Here is a 17,980-nt window from a genome sequence, read left to right as displayed (position 1 = left end):
GAGCTGCCTAGCTAGACGCCAAAGGAGGCATTTGTCCAGGACTCTCCAATGGTGGAGGGAATCCAGAAAGTGACAGCCAGTAGCCCAATGACTACTATAGACTATGGAATAAAGAAGAAATGGGCTCAGCAGGAGCCAAGATGGTACAGACAGAGATGCCTGGAGATCAGCTGGCCGAGGACAGTGGAGAGCCCAGAAAGGCCTGGTGATTAAGAAGTCAATGTCCAGGAACAGCATGGGCAATCCAGAGCCATGTGAAAGACCATGCGTGACGGAGCCCAAAGGCTGCAATGCTTACTGTGCCCTACTCACATAAGTATGTATGTGGAATGGAGGGTGGAAACTGGTATGTGTGTGATGAGAGTTCAGGAGCAGTGTCTGAAATTCCCTTTGAGGGTGGGGGTCCTAAGTGCCCTTAGAATAAGTATCCCTCGGCCCTTTGGGGAGGATCTCCCAATAGAATCAATAGAAGCACCTAACCCAGTACTGTTGAGCTGAGGGAGAAGGGATGTGGAAGAGTAAGGGGTTATCTTCCACTAATGCTACCATTCCACTTCCATACAGCAGGGGCTGATAGCCCAGGATTGAGCGGACTACATGTCTCAGACCACACTGGACTTCACAGCTCATTGCTAAGTCACCTTACTAAGGTAACCCTGCTGAGTCAGGGGGTGGGACTCAACAGGGCGGTATTTATCTGCCACAGAGGAGACTCATTCCGAGAGGTCCTAGAAGTCAGGGACCCTGAGGGAGAGAAACCTTCCCTAGCTGTGGCTGAATTCATTCCCTTGGGAGGACTGGAGTGACGAAGCTAGCCAAGAACCCATCCAGGAAGACACTAAAGAGGTGAGCCTCCAAACCAGGACTGCTGGAAACTGAACCTGCTTATTTAAAGGTGACTGTCTGGAGGTCACATGTTGCCATGCTATGGAGTAGCAGCGGTTGAGGAGAGCTCCACGCAACCTTTCTACTAAATTTGCTTTTTTACTTCTCATGATCCTGTGCTATAATATTTATTGAAGCAGTGCTTCATCATATCAGTTAGCCTCAAAAGCGCAACGTAAGGAAAAAGAAAAACCTCGCCTGTCGGAAGCTAAAATGGCATGCCTACCAGCCCCGTTGAGTCCATCAGTCAGCTCATCTTGGACTGCGGAAATAATGGCTGAGGTCACTTGCGGCCATGGAATTAGCATTAGACAGAAAACTACAAAAGATTTTTGATAGAACCAAAAAAACTCACAAGAGACTTAATAGTTTCTCTCTAGAACTCAATGCAGGCTTACAACGCACTTCAGACCTGGAAGTCCACAAGGCTCCATTGGAGCAAGCACAGGACTCTATGGCCAAATGCCTCCAGGACCTGAAACAAAAAGTGGACGACTTGGAGAATCATTCAAGACGAAATAACCTACGATTGGTGGGACTACCCAAGTCGATTCTGGTTAAAGACCTGGTGGGGTTTCTGGAGTTCTGGATGCCAACTACCCTGGTCCTAAAGGAACACCTTCTACATTTCTACATCGAATAAGCCCATCGATTAGGACTCCGCCGGGAAGACACTACCAGATCACAAGTTATGATTCTTCGTGTCCTCAATTTTAAACACAAGCAACAGATTCTACAAGTCATCAGATCGGGTCGTGAGCTTACCTACCTTTCAGGATAATTCGTCTCATGACCAATAATAATGGAAACTTTTTGCACCTCTCTGCTCAGTCTTAGTCAAGAAACAAATGAAGTTCCATATTATACATGCAGGGAGTACTCTTTTTTTTTTTTTTTTTTTTTTGACCAGCCGGCTGAGATGCAATTATTCTTGGATTCCCTAGCATCTCCCACAGGGGCCTCTTGAATTGCAGTTTCTTGTAAGCTGTTTTTTGAAAGCTATACTCCATGGCTTGACTGTGTGGTTGGATCTGTACTGAACATTGGATTCTAGAATTATGATGTGACTTTACAATACTGTACAGTACTTCTTTCTTGCAGCACCGTATGCCTGGAACAGGCTGCCTGAATCAATACGTCATGCTGCATCCCTGGCAGTGTTCAAATCCAAGCTAAAGGCACACTTTTTTGAAACTGCTTTCAACTCTTAACTCCCCCTCACTGCTGTCAGATACCTATACCCATTATAATCTCCCCAACCCTGCTGCTGTCAGATACCTATATCCACTATAATCTCCCCAACCCATAAATGTCCTGTCTAAATTAGATTGTCAAGTTTCAAGTTTATTAGGTATTTATATACCGCCTATCAAGATTATCTAAGCGGTTTTTACATTCAGATACTCAAGCATTTTCCTTGTCTGTCCCGGTGGGCTCACAATCTATCTAACGTACCTGGGGCTATGGAGGACTGAGTGACTGGCCCAGGGTCACAAGGAGCAGCGTGGGGTTTGAACCTACAACCCCAGGGTGCTGGGACTGTAGCTCCAACCACTGCGCCACACACTTCTGAGCAGGGACTGTATTGTATGTTAAAATGTACAGCACTGCGCACACCTTTCAGCACTATAGAAATAATAGCAGGTCGGAGTGAGTCGTGTTACCAAGTGGCTCCTGCTTCAATCGGCAAATTTTTACTTTTTTCCCCAGAAAAAGTTACCTTGCTATGCCTAAGCGCAGGGGTAAGCAGAGGAGCATGCTTCCTGCCTCCTCTTCCACTTCTTTAACATGGCAAGCGGCAATAACAGCTTATGCTGTTTCAGTTGGAGCGGGCGTTTCCGCTGACCGAGGAGGGCAGAGATCGGTCCTGGAAGGCAAAGTTTCGCTTAGCCCTTTCGGGACTGGAGTTCTTCCACGTCCCGGGACGATGTCGGGGACGCTCTCAGCTGCACAGGAAGCGCCGGAATTGATGTCTCCGGCGGCACTGCAGGTCTCACCCCTGACCCCGGATGGGAATCATAGCTTGCTGACTCTCTCACAGTCGGCATTGGAATTCGGAGGATCTGAATATCAGTGTGCAGCAGGGAATGTGGAGATGGAACCTTTGGTGGAGCCCCCCGGAATATCTATCCCTGCTCCACTGATTAAACCAGCGGTGATAGACATGGAGGCGATCTGGAGCGCTTTAGAGACTTTGCACAAGGTATGCTCCCAGTTTGTTGTGTCTGTACAAAATACTAATACTCAGTCTAAAACTTTTGAAGAGAAATTCCTACAACAGTCTCTTAGAATGGACAAATTGGAGAAATCTGTGGCAGATGTGAAGACTTCTGCTAACCTACAACTTAAGGATAAGGCTTTACTTACTAGGAAAATTGAAAACTTGGAGAATGTAAATAGGAATTTGAACTTGAGACTTTTAAATTTTCCTGTCTCCAAATTTCAGTCTCCTAGGGATCTATTTCATTCCTTTTTAAATACAGTTTTGAAATTTCCTGAAAATAATATGCCACCATTACAAAAGATATATTACCTAAATTTACCAAAGGAGGATAAAGAAAAAAGGAATGCATTACCAGGAGAATTGGATCTCACTGGTATGCTGGAGACATCCCAAGAGGAAATTGTGATTAGAGCCACTTTATTGGTAACTTTCGTCTTTCTTCAAGACAAAGAAGCAATCCTTCGTCTATTTTATAGGACTGAAAAAGTGGAATTTCATGGATTCAAATTCTCTAATTTTCCTGATGTATCGAAGTGGACGCAAGCTAGACGCAAGAAGTTTCTGGCTTGTCGTCAGTCTGTGTTGAGTCTAGGAGCAACTTTTCAATTACGTTTTCCCTGTAAATGTTGTATTACTTATCAGGGTAATAGATATATTTTTTATGTACCCGATCAATTGCAATTCTTCCTTGAAGGTAAAGTAACTACAAGAATTCCAGAGACTTCCATGGAATCAGATAATCAAGCCATTAGTTAATTGACTCCAACTGCACTCTGTAATTTGATTTAATTTAGTTTTATTTCCTAGAATCCAACTACCCTTGGAAGTGATAGATTCTTTCTCTCCCAAAAATGTGGACTTTAGTCATGGTCACTTGTGTGTTTATTTTATAATTGGTATTGGTTTCCTGTATTTGGATTGTTATATTTTCTTTCAAGTATTGATTTTTCAACTTGTAAAAGCATAAATAAAAAAAATTTTAAAAAAAGAAATAATAAATAGCAGTAGTAGTAAGGCCCTGTTGAGGCAAAGGTGTTCTTTGAACACAGCTCTACAGATATCGACACTGCTGCCCCCGGATTGGGACATGGTGTCGATTGCCAGCTTGCACAAAGCCCTATTGCCACTTAGACCAAGACACGATTATAGCCGGTTAGCGGCTATTTGGACAGCTGAGTTAAATGTGATAGTCACAGCAGAAGATATTGTGAGTGGCCTGCGGAGGATACCGTGAGTTGTACATAATGCTTATTATAGAGAATGTCACTATTGTATTATACTTAGGGCATATATCTCACAATTGCAATTATATTACATGGGGGGCATACCCTCATCTATTTGTCTTAAATGCAAGGTATCTGCTAACACTTTTTCACATGCTATGTGGTTTTGTTCTGCAGTGCAGATGCTTTGGGGGCAGCTCTTTCGCTATTTGGGTTCACTGGTTGGTAGAAGGTTGATCCCTACCCCTAAGGAGGTCCTCTTTGGGGATTTTTGTGTGTGATTGTTTGGGGGGGGGTTAATGCCAAGGGTGCCATCTTTTCATCCACAAGGCATGTATTGTTGGTACGAAATGCATATTATTAATGTGAGATAGGATTAACCTCTGTCATATTGGCAATGGAGAAACATGCATTGCTTATTGACCTGGGAAGCTAGAGATGCCTGTTTTACTTAAAATAAAAAAGAAACACTTTTGGTCCATCTGGAAATATTACTTAGATGCACTCCCCTCCAGATCTCGTAGTCTGATACTTAACAATTTGAATCTATGACACTTTAGAGGAAGTATAGTTTAGGTATAACTTCCTTTTTCCTTTCCTTTTTTTTTATACAATTGTCCTAAATATGCGACTTTTTTCATTTGTTGCCCATTTATAATTTGAATAAGATGGGGGGGGTTACCATTGCTCTTATCTGTGGATTGAATTCTGATGTGTTTCGTTTTGTTTATACTTGTTAATGAAAGCTTTACTAAATGATTGGGAGGAGATGGGAGTTTGGGTGGGTACTAAGTTGAATGTTTGCTTATAAAATGGGGGACAGGGTATACATGCATTGTTATTGGGGGGGGGGGGGGGTGTTCCATGGCTAAAAATGTAAAAAAGGGAGGCAAAATATTTTTTCTGATATCAGTGAAAGGAGGAAGATGAAAAATGGAATTGCTAAACTAAAAGATGTTAGGAACCGATATGTGGAGAGTGATGAGAAAAAAGCAAATGTGCTAAACAAATATTTCTGCTCTGTGTTCATGGAAGAAAATCCTGGAGAAGGACCGAGATTATCTAGAAAAGCTACATGGGAAAATGGAGTAGATTCTGTGCTGTTCATGGAGGAAAGTGTTTATGAACAACTTGAAAAACTAAAGGTGGACAAAGCGATGGAACCAGACGGGATCCATCCCAGGATAATGAGGGAGCTCAGAGAGGTTCTTGTGGGTCCTATTAAAGAATGGTTCAACAAATCACTGGATATGGGAGTGGTTCCTGGGGACTGGAGAAGAGCAGATGTGTTCCCTATTCACAAAAGTGGTCACAGGGATGGAGCGGGAAACTACAGGCTGGTAAGCCTCACTTCAGTTGTTGGAAAAATAATGGAAGTGTTGCTGAAAGAAAGGATAGTGAACTTCCTAGACTCTAATGGGTTACAGGATCCGAGGCAATATAGCTTTACTAAAGGTAAATCTTGTCAAACGAACCTGATTGAATTTTTTGATTGGGTAACCAGAGAGCTGGATCGAGGACATATGCTAGATGTAATTTACTTAGATTTCAGCAAAGCCTTTGACACGGTTCCTCATAGGAGGCTCTTGAACAAACTTGAAGGGCTGAAGTTAGGAACCAAAGTGGAGAACTGGATAAGAAACTGGTTGACGGACAGATGCCAGAGGGTGGTGGTTAATGGAAGTCGCTCTAAGGAAGGAAAGGTGAGTAGTGGAGTCCCTCAGGGTTTGGTGCTCAATATGTTTGTGAGTGACATCGCTGAAGGGTTATAAGAAAAGGTTTGCTTTTTTGCAGATGATACCAAGATTTGTAATAGAGTAGACACCGAGGAGGGAGTGGAAAACATGAAAAAGGATCTGCAAAAATTAGAGGAATGGTCTAATATCTGGCAACTAAAATTCAGTGCAAAGAAATGCGGAGTAATGCATTTGGGGATTAATAATCGGAAGGAGCCATATATGCTGGGAGGTGAGAGGCAGATATGCACGGATGGGAAGAAGGACCTTGGGGTGATAGTGTCCGAAGATCTAAAGGCAAAAAAAACAGTGCGACAAGGTGGTGGCTGCTGCTAGAAGGATGCTGGGCTATATAAAGAGAGGCATAACCAGTTAGAAGAATGAAGGTGTTGATGCCCCTGTACAGGTCATTGGAGTATTGTGTTCAGTTTTGGAGACCATATTTGGCGAAGGATACATAAAGGCTTGAAGCAGTCCAGATGAGAGTGACGAAAATGATAGGAGGTTTGCGACAAAAGATGTACGAGGAGAGACTGGAAGCCCTGAATATGTATACCTTAGAGGAAAGAAGGGACAGGGGAGATAAAAACATAGAAGATGACGGCAGAAAAGGGCCATGGCCCAACAAGTCTGCCCACTCTAATGACCCACCCCCTAAATTCTTCCCTGAAGTGATCCCACATGCTTATCCCATTTTCTCTTAAAGTCCAGCATGCTGCTGGCCTGAATTACCTGCAGTGGAAGACTATTCCAATGATCAACCACTTGACTATTCCAATGATCAACCACCAGTACTTCCTGGTGTCACTATGAAATTTCTCACCCCTGAATTTCAACGGATGTCCTCTTGTTGCCATAGGTTCTTTAAGAAAAAAGATATCCTCTTTTACCTTAATACGGCCCGTGACATATTTGAACGTCTCAATCATGTCTCCCCTCTCTCTACACTCCTCGAGTGAGTATAGCGCAACTTACCCAGCCTTTCCTCATACGGGAGATCGTTGAGTCCTGAGACCATCCTGGTGGCCATTCGCTGAACCGACTCCATTCTCTGCACATCTTTTTGATAATTCGGTCTCCAGAATTGTACACAATACTCCAGATGAGGTCTCACCATGGATCTGTACAACGGTATTCTAGCTGATGAAGCTTCTTCGGATACAACCCATCATTTGTCTAGCCTTGGATGAAGCTTTCTCCACTTGATTGGCAGACTTCATGTCTTCGCTAATGATTACTCCCAAATCCCGTTCTGCTGTAGTTCTTGCTAAGGTCTCACCATTTAGGGTGTAAGTTCTGCATGGATTTCTGTTGCCAAGGTGCATGACCTTACACTTTTTAGCATTAAAACTTAGTTGCCAAGTTGAGGACCAATGTTCCAGTAAGAGTAGGTACTGCGTCATGCAGTCGGGCACTGCGCTTTTGCCTACTATATTGCATAGTTTGGCGTCATCGGCGAATAATGCAATTTTCCCTCAAAGCCCTTGAGCCAGGTCTCTTATGAAGATATTAAATAGGATCGGTCCCAAGACCGAACCCTGCAGCACTCCACTGATCACTTCTGACGTTTCGGAGAGAGTACTGTTCACCACCCACCCTCTGAAGTCTACCACTAAGCCAGTCTTTTACCCATGCAGTTAACATTTCTCCTAATCCCATCGAACTCATCTTGCTCAATAACCTGCGGTGTGGGACACTATCAAAAGCCTTACTGAAGTCCAAGTACACGATGTCCAGGGACTCCCCCATATCCAGCTTTTTCGTTACTCAGTCAAAGAAGCTGATCAGATTGGATTGGCAGGACCTTCCCTTTGTAAATCCATGTTGACGGGGGTCTTGTAGATTCTCGTCATTCAGGATCGTATCTAATTTGTGTTTGATTAGTGTTTCCATAATTTTACACACTATTGATGTGAGACTTACCGGTCTGTAGTTTTCAGCCTCCGTCATGCATCCCTTTTTGTGAAGTGGAATGACGTTAGCTGTTTTCCAGTCCAATGGGACTCTTCCTGTACTCAGGGAAAGATTGAAGAGCGCAGATAACGGTTCCGCTAGGACAGGGGTGCCCACACTTTATGGGCTTATAATGACTAAGTCAAAATGATCTACCAACAATAAAATTAAAAAAAAACACAAAGCACACTGAAAGGCAGAGAAAATGTTAATTATTCATATTCCGGGTTTTTTCAAAGAGGTCACGGCAGATGACTCTATGCAATGTCACCTCAGTAACAAAATACAAAAATAGACAAATACACCCCCTCCCTTTTTACTAAACCACAATAGTAGGTTTTAGCACAGGGAGTTACGCTGAATGCCTCGTGCTGCTCTCAGTGCTCATTGGCTCCCTGCGCTAAAAAAAACTCTATTGCAGTTTAGTAAAAGGGAGCCATAGTGCAAAATATAGACAGCAGATATAAATTCTCAAAACCGACACATTTTGATCACTAAATTGAAAATAAAATCATTTTTCCTACCTTTGCTGTTTGGTGATTTCATGAGTCTCTGGTTGCACTTTCTTCTTCTGACTGTGCATCCAATCTTTCTTCCTTTCTTTCAGCCTCCTGTATGTTTCCTCTCCTCCAGACCTCATTCTCTCCCCCAACTTTTTTTTTCTGTCTCCCTGTTCCCCCTTCTTTCTGTCTCCCTGTCTGCCCCCTTTCTTTCTTTCTCCGTGCCCTCCCCCAAGCCACTCGGTTTGCTGCCACTGCCATCGGGGAATAGCCCCCAAGCCACCGCCGTCCCAAGCTTTCCCTGCAGAAGCGTTGCGCTGACCAGCATTCCGCTCCCTGATGTCAATTCTGACGTAGGAGAGGAAGTTCCGGGCCAACAAGGCATTTCTCCTCATTCCGTCCAGCCTGAGCCCCATCTCTCCTTGATCCAGCATTTCCCTTCTGTGTCTGTCAGAATTACCATTCTACCTATTTTCCAGCATCACCCTTCTTTGTGTCCATCTCACCTATATCCCTATCTCACCACTTTTTCAGAATCTTCATTTGTTTCTGTCCTTGTCTTTACCCCATGTTCATCACCATTTGCCCTTTCAATGTCTTTATCTCCCCCACACACACTTTTTCAGCATTACTTCTATGTCTCTATTTCACCTCCTCTTCATGTCCACTCTTTATCTCTATCCTTATTCAGTAGGTCCTGCTTACTCTTTCTCTTCTTTGTGTCACTATCTCCATTTTCAGCTTTCCCCCCTTTTCCTTTGTTAATGTACCCTGTAGCCAGAATCTTTCCACCCTCCCTCCACTTCGGCCCAGCCCAGTATGAAATATTTCCTTTTGTTTCCCTCCCCTCTCTCTTTCTCTCTCTCTTCTGCTCCCTCACCCACGAGTCCTGCATCTGGCCCTCTCCCTTCTACCTGCACCTTGCAAACCCCCCCTGCTCCGCGGCTCTCTTAAGCTACTCGTCAGCAGCGGTGATCAAGACAAGCTGCCGACATCGAGGCCTTCCCTCTACGAGTCCCGCCTTTGTGGAAAAAGGAAGTTGAAACAAGCGGGACTCGCAGAGGGTAGGCCCCGATGTCAGAAGCTTGTTTCGATTGCTGCTGCTGAGTTGCCGAAGAGAGCCGCGGAGCAGGGCAGGAAGCAGGTAGAAGGGAGAGGGCTGCTGGAAGAGGTAGAAGTTCCGGAGTATGACACCGACCCGGGCCAGGATGATTTCTTTTTCAGGCTGTTGCTGCTGCTGCCGCCGCCATGCCACGCCCCCACACCCCCCCCCCCCCTGAAATGACAAAAAACAGCCTAATGCCCGGCGTTGGCGTCTTTGACGTCAGGAAGAGAAAGGCTGATAGGCCCGGTAGATCGGGACGGCAACACGAGTCTATCACAGAGCCCGGGATGGGCTCTGCGATCGACTCACGTTGCCTTCCTGAGCTACTAGTCGATCGCGATCGACGCGTTGGGCACCCCTGCGCTAGGACATCACTCAACTCTCTAAGCACCCTGGGATGTAGTTTGTCAGGTCCCATGGCTTTTTTCACTTTGAGCCTTGAAAGTTCATAGTAGGCGCTGCTGGACTTAAACTCAAAATCTCGAAATGGGTCTTCCGAGCTTTCCCTTGTCTGCAGCTGTGGACCGGATCCCGGCGCCTCGCAGGTAAAGACTGAGCAGAAGTATTCATTTAGTAGTTCGGCTTTATCGGAGTCTGATTCTACATAGTTCCCATCTGGTTTCTTAAGTCGCACAATCCCATCTGTATTCCTTTTTCTGTCACTGATATACCTGAAGAAGGATTTATCCCCTTTTTTAATGTTCTCTGCTAGATTCTCTTCCATCCGGAGTTTGGCCTCTTTGACTGCTGTTTTGACAGCTCTAGACTTGGCCAGATAGTCTTCTTTGGTCTCTCGATTTCCTGATTGTTTGCAGGAGATACATGCTTTTTTCTTCTTTTTTATGAGGTCCGAGATCTTGGCAAAGAACCACTGAGATTTATTATTCCTCCGCCATTTACTTACTGTTTTTATGTAGAGGTTGGTTGCTTCGTGTAGGGTAAATTTCAGAGCTGACCACATTGCCTCTACATTATCAGTTGCGGCCTGATTTTGCAGCGCCCAATAAAGGAAATCACCCATGTTTTTGAAGTTAGTGCCCCTAAAGTTGAGGACCTTTGTGGATGTGTTAGATCTAGTGAAACCACACCATGTTGTGGTCGCTGGAGGCCAACTTATCGCCTACCGAAACCTCTGTGACACTTTCCCCGTTGGTGAGTACCAGGTCCAGTATCGCCTGGCACCTAGTGGGCTCCAATACCATCTTTCTTTGTGCTCCCTTTATGGAGGTTAGTAGCCTTTTCTTGCCGCTGGTTGTAGCGGAAAGTTTGTTCCAATCTGCATCAGGCATATTGAAGTCCCCTAACAACACCGTGTCTCCATGCAAAGTGATGGTCTCTATATCTTCAATTACTTCTATATCTATGTTTTCCTGTTGTCTTGGAGGTCTGTATACAACCCCAAGATACAGGCATTTGTCATTCCCCCTGGCCAGGTTCACCCAAAGGGATTCCCCGGTGTACTTGACGTCCGTGATCCTGGTAACTTTCATGTCTTCCTTAGTGTATAGTGCTACCACTCCCCCTGTTTTGCCCTCTCTGTCTTGACAAAGTAAGTTGTATCCCGATATAGCCATATCCCACCCATGGGAATCCGTGAGCCAGTTCTCGAATATCGCTACCACATCTAGGTCGACGTTCCTTATTTCCGTTTCTAATTCCAGAATTTTATTACCTAAACTGTGGGCATTAACATGCATAGCCCTCCATACTTTATGTTTGTCAGGACCCCATGGCAATTTTTCTGCCTGAGTTAGTGTGGTTCCTACAGTACTATTTGTCATGTGTGTACTTACCTCAGACTCAGAAATGGAGTGGCAACTTACCTTGCCAGGATGGTTACTTACCACGCCAGTACGTTAGTGGGTACCCTCCCCCAACTTACCTAGTTTAAAGCCCTACGAAGCAGGCGTGCTAGTCGGTGTCCAAAGACATTCTTACCCCTTCTGGTCAGGTGGAGCCCGTCTGGTCCCTGTAGTCCTAGTAGTGCATCTCCATGGTTCAGGAATCCGAAGTTCATCTCTCTGCACCATCCGTGTAGCCACTAGTTTGTCTGCTGGATACGATCCTCCCCGGCTCTTCCCTTAGATGTTTAAATATTTGAAAGATATTAACGTAGAACAAAATCTTTTTCAGAGAAAACAAAATGGTAAAACCAGAGGATATAATTTGAGGTTGAGGGGTCGTAGACTCAAGAGCAATGTAAGGAAATTCTTCTTTACGGAGAGGGTGGATGCCTGGAATGCGCTCCCGAGAGAGGTGGTGGAGTTGAAAACGATGACGGAGTTCAAAAAAGCATGGGATGAACACAGAGGATCTAGAATCAGAAAATAATAGTAAATATTGAAGAACTAAGGCCAGTAATAGGCAGACTTACACGGTTTGTGTCTGTATATGGCCGTTTGGTAGAGGATGGGCTGGAGAGGGCTTCAATGGCTGGGAGGATGTAGATGGACTGGAGTGAGCTTTGACAGAAATCTCAGTAGTTGGAACCTAAGAACAATACTGGGCAGAGCTTTGGATTCTTGCTCAGAAATAGCTAAGAAAAAGAAGGGAAAAAACCCCCCAACAAATTTTTAGATTGAATCAGGTTGGGCAGACTAGATGGACCATTCGGGTCGTTATCTGCTATTATCTATGTTAAAAAAGCAGCCTCCTGCCACTCAGCTGTTCGGGGCAGGAAACCTTTTTTATTTTTTTAAATGGGCACAGATGCTGTGCGTATTATACATGAACAATATTTGCCCCATTAAAAAAAGAGCCCCCTCCGCTAATGATGCTCTCCTCAATGACCCCCCAATGAATGTTGCACCGGGAAGACCCCCCTCCCCTACACTACAGAAAATCAGCTGGAGGGATGACCATTCCCTCCTACCCCCCCTCCCGCACAAGACAAAAATGGCAAGAAGGATGCCCAGCATGGCATGACCACCTCCCCCTCTCACAAAAGAAAATTGGCAAGAGAGATACCCACGCCCTCCTGCCATTGTGACCCCTCATCTCCTGGCAGCAAAATGGCAGGAAGGATGCACACTCCTGTGCCAGGTGCCTCGCCAAACATCCCCTACCCTCCCCCTTTCTCCCATGAATAAAAGGCAAAAGGGATGCCTACTCCCTCCTGCCACCAGAGGTCCCCCAAAATCCCAAATATCCCCCCGAAATCCAGAGGTTCCCTGAAATCTAAACAGGACGACCCATTCACATTTATAATCTAAGTCTAGACCACCCCTTCTCGTTATTTCACCCCTCATATACCTGTGCTATATTTTCGCTAATTGTTATATGTGATTGCAAAGCTTGTATTATTCCTTAAATGTTGTAATTTGCTGTTTTCTCCCTGGTTTTTTTCATTCTGCAAACTGCTTTGAATCGAAAGGCTAATGCGGTATATAAATAAAGATTTATGTTATGTGACGATCTTAAGGTGTTCAAACAGGTTGAAAAGGTAATGGTGAAAGCTAGACAGATGTTAGGATGCATAGAGAGAGGTATGGCCAGTAGGAAAAAGGAGGTATTGATGCCCCTGTATAAGACTTTGGTGAGATCTCATTTAGAATATTGTATACAATTCTGGAGGCTGCACCTTCAAAAAGATATAAAAAGGATGGAGTTGGTCCAGAGGAAGGCTATTAAAATGGTGTGTGGTCTTCGTAATAAGGCATATATGGACAAACTTAAAGATCTCAAATCTATAAACTTTGAAGGAAAGGCGGGAGAGGGGGAGATGTGATACAGACGTTAAATACCTACATGATGCAAATGTGTATAAGTCAAGTCTTACTTTTGAAAGGAAGCACTGGAATGCGAGGGCAAAGTATGAAGTTAAGAGGTGATAGGCTCCAGAGTAATCTAAGGAAATACTTTTTTACAGAAAGGGTGGTAGATGTGTGGGACAGTCTCCCAGAAGAGGTCGTGGAAACAAAGATTATGTCTAAATTCAAGAAAGCCTGGGATAGTCACATGGGATCTTGTGGAGAGAGGAAGAAATATGGTTTCTGCAGATGGACAGACTGGATGACTTTTTGGCCTTTATCTGCCATAATGTTTCTATGTAACAAGTTTTAATAAAACATAAAACACAAACTATAGACTACTTATACAATCAACTATTCTGTCCTTACTGGACTACTGCAATGTGCTAATCTCAGGTATCTCTGCAAAATTAATAAAAAATCCAACTGGTACAAAATACTGCAGCAAGAACAATATTCTACAAATCAAGATGCGATCATGTCACATCACTACTTATGGAGTTACAGAAAAACTGATTGGTTTCAAGCTAAGCCAGGGGTCTCAAAGTCCCTCCTTGAGGGCCGCAATCTAGTGGGGTTTTCAGGATTTCCCCAATGAATATGCATGAGATCTATGTGCATGCATTGCTTTCAATGCATATTCATTGGGGAAATCCTGAAAACCCAACTGGATTGCGGCCCTCAAGGAGGGACTTTGAGATCCCTGAGCTAAGCTGTATGGCATTCAAGATCTTATTTATTTATTTAGTTAATTAGTATTTATATACCACTCATTCCTAAGTGCCTATATGGTGTTGCTCCTGACAGCTTCCCCAGATTCACTGAACTATTAGGGAGATTAATAGGACACCACAACTCTGACCGACTGACTCTTATCATTTCCATCCATACGTTCCGCAAATATCTGAAGTCATGTTGTTTCAAATATCTTTATGAAACCCAATGTAACCTAGATTGCACCTGAAAGACTACTAGGTACAACACCAATAATACCTACAACCTATAACCTCTGAAAAATGTTGTTTATAAGTTGAAGCTTACTGAAATATCTGTTTAAGATGAACTTAGTTTCTTATCATTTACTGTAAGTATAATCAGTGTTTTATCATATACTGTATGTATATAAAGCTCTTTGTAATGTTGGTATGTATACAAGCATATGCAGTCTGTAACCCACCTAATACTCCACTTTTTAAGGATTCAGTGAGATATAATACTGCATATAACAAAACATACAAGAGAAGTAAGGACTATTGATTGTCCCAATATTTTCTCCAGAAAGCTAGCAATGGAACTTCAATAACTTTTTATCAGTAGACGTACCAATAATAAATGATAAAAGGTATTATCCCAGGACAAGCAGGCAGCATATTCTCAACATATGGGTGACGTCATCCACGGAGCCCCAATGCGGACAGCTTCACAAACAGACTTGCTTGAAAAACTTTTAGAAAGTTCGCAACTGCTGCAGCACGCATGCGCGAGTACCTTCCCGCCCGAGGTAGAAACATAGAAATAGACGGCAGATAAGGGCCAGGGCCCATCAAGTCTGCCCACTCTAATGACCCTCCCTATTTATCTTTGCGGATAGATCCCACATGTCTATCCCATCTGGCCTTAAAATCTGGCACGCTGCTGGCCTCAATAACCTGGAGTGGAAGACTATTCCAGCGATCAACCACCCTTTCAGTGAAGAAGAACTTCCTAGTGTCACTGTGCAGTTTCCCGACCCTGATTTTCCACGGATGCCCCCTTGTTGCCGCGGGACCCTTGAAAAAGAAAATATCTTCCTCCACCTCGATGCGGCCCGTGAGATACTTGAATGTCTCGATCATATCTCCCCTCTCTCTACGTTCCTCGAGTGAGTAGAGCTGCAACTTCCCTAACCGCTCCTCGTATGGGAGCTCCTTGAGTCCCGAGACCATCCTGGTGGCTATTCTCTGGACCGATTCCAGTCTCAGCACATCCTTGCGGTAATGCGGCCTCCAGAATTGCACACAGTACTCCAGGTGCGGTCTCACCATGGATCTATACAGTGGCATAATAACTTCCGGTTTACGGCTGACGAAACTCCTGAGTATGCAACCTATGATTTGCCTTGCTTTGGATGAAGCTTGCTCCACTTGGTTTGCAGATTTCATGTCTTCCCTGACAATCACCCCTAAGTCTCTTTCTGCTTCAGTTCTTGTCAGGATCTCGCCATTTAGGGTGTAAACCTTGCATGGATTTCGGCTCCCCAGGTGCATGACTTTGCATTTTTTGGCATTGAAACTGAGTTGCCAGGACCTAGACCAGCGCTCCAGTAGAAGTAGGTCATGCATCATATTGTCTGCTATACGATGGGAGGGATATTATTGAAGGAGAGTACCCAAGAAAGGGACTTGGGGGTAATGGTGGACATGACAATGAAGCCGACGGCACAGTGCGCAGCGGCCGCTAAGAAGGCGAATAGAATGCTAGGCATAATCAAGAAGGGTATTACAACCAGAACAAAAGAAGTTATCCTGCCGTTGTATCGGGCGATGGTGCGTCCTCATCTGGAGTACTGCGTCCAATATTGGTCGCCGTACCTTAAGAAAGATATGGCGTTACTCGAGAGGGTTCAGAGAAGAGCGACACGTCTACTAAAAGGGATAGAAAACCTTTCATACGCTGAGAGATTAGAAAAACTGGGACTCTTTTCCCTGGAGAAGAGGAGACTTAGAGGGGATATGATAGAGACTTACAAGATCATGAAGGGCATAGAGAGAGTGGAGAGGGACAGATTCTTCAAACTTTCGAATAATAAAAGAACAAGAGGGCACTCGGAAAAGTTGAAAGGGGACAGATTCAGAACGAATGCTAGGAAGTTCTTCTTTACCCAACGTGTGGTGGACACCTGGAATGCGCTTCCAGAGGACGTAATAGGGAAGAGTACGGTACTGGGGTTCAAGAAAGGATTGGACAATTTCCTGTTGGAAAAGGGGATAGAGGGGTATAGATAGAGGATTACAGTCCAGGTCCTGGACCTGTTGGGCCACCGCGTGTGCGGACTGCTGGGCACGATGGACCTCTGGTCTGACCCAGCGGAGGCACTGCTTATGTTCTTATGTTCTTATTGAATTTTTGTCTGTTGTGCTTTTGCTCACTACATTGCTTAGTTTGGCATCATCGGCGAATAATGTTATTCTACCTCGGAGCCCTTCTGTCAAGTCTCTTATATAGATGTTGAACAAGATCGGGCCCAGGACGGAGCCCTGTGGCACTACACTTATCACCTCTGACATTTCGGATGGGATGCCATTTACCACTACCCTCTGAAGCCTACCTCCAAGCCAGTTCCCAACCCATTTGGTCAATGTGTCGCCCAATCCTAAAGAACTCATCTTGCTCAGCAACCTATGGTGAGGTACGCTGTCAAATGCTTTGCTGAAATCCAGGTAGACGATGTCCAGGGACTCGCCAGCATCCATAGAGCGCGCATCTCCTCAGTGTCTCCTCAGTTCTAAGTTTTCTGAGGAGCCAAGAAGCCTTCGTTTCAAGGCTCTGCACGAGAGTTAGTTATAAACTCGTGTCTTTTCTCACTGCTGCTCGTATATTTTCTTTACAGGTTTGATTTTTTTAAAAAAAAGTTTTGTTTGTTTTTTCGATCGTATCACAGCGGAGCCGTGTTTCATTCTATGTCCCGGCCGGTCACAGGGTTCTAGAAGTGTAGCCGATGTCAACGCACGATTTCTATCACTGACCCACACAAGTGGTGTGTACAGTGTTTAGGACCTGATCATCATCTGGAGTCGTGCGCATGCTGTGATACACTTCAAAATCAAGCCTTTAAAAGTCATCAAGTCCAGATTGAAAAAATATTCGGGGGAATGGATCGGCCTTTACCTAAGGCCTTGACCCCAATTCCAGCCCCGACAGCAATTCCGGCAAAGTCTTCTACGGGGCCAAAACCTTTAACCGTGACCTCGCTTAAACCTTCCTCGATGGGGAAGTCTTCATCTTCGGGGAAATCAGCTAAATCTTCTCCTGAGGTGCCGTTATCCTCAGTGTCTCCCTCAGATAAGGTAGTTCAGCCAACCCCTCCGGACATGCCACCCTTGAAACCTGTGGATCTGAGGCTACTTAGGAAATGTGTCTTAAAATCGAGGCAACACTCTTCCTCGAGATCATCTTCCTTGGAGTCCATAGCCACACCAATTGTACCAGATCCAGTGGTCTTGGTGCCGGCTTTGCAGAATATGTTGGAAACTATTCTGCATCAGGAGTTTGATAACATGCTTGCCAAATTTACTCCTGCCTCGACACTGCTTGTTGCAGTCCAGCCTGAGCACTCAGCAGTATTACAAGGAGTCGAGTCCTTGAGAGTGCCTCGAGCTAAATCTACACACACTGCAAGGAGTTGAGTGCCTCGAGATCAATCTACACACTCTGAACAAGGAGTTGAGTCCTTAAGAGTGCCTCGAGATACCTCTACACAAGGAGCTGAGTCCTTTTCAGTATCTTGACATCGTTCTCCGATTTCCAGTCCTACCTCTTCACATAAGGCGTTGCCCTTGTTGAGGCACAGGACAAGGACTCCTCAACATTCATCTTCGAGGCTGGATCCGACTCAATCACGGGACC

The 17,980-nt window shown here is 44.7% G+C and overlaps 1 protein-coding gene across 3 annotated transcripts in view; it reads left to right on the top strand.

Moving 5' to 3' along the window:
* SMC1B (structural maintenance of chromosomes 1B) overlaps positions 1-17,980 on the top strand; it is an 896,774-nt gene that overhangs the window by 671,818 nt on the left and 206,976 nt on the right. The gene's annotated exons all lie outside the window — the stretch shown is intronic.

Source organism: Geotrypetes seraphini, chromosome 7 (genome assembly GCF_902459505.1).
Source record: "Geotrypetes seraphini chromosome 7, aGeoSer1.1, whole genome shotgun sequence".
NCBI classification, from domain to species: domain Eukaryota; kingdom Metazoa; phylum Chordata; class Amphibia; order Gymnophiona; family Dermophiidae; genus Geotrypetes; species Geotrypetes seraphini.
The sequence above is the reverse complement of the archived record's forward strand: the minus strand, read 5'-3'. Positions and strand labels throughout refer to the sequence as shown.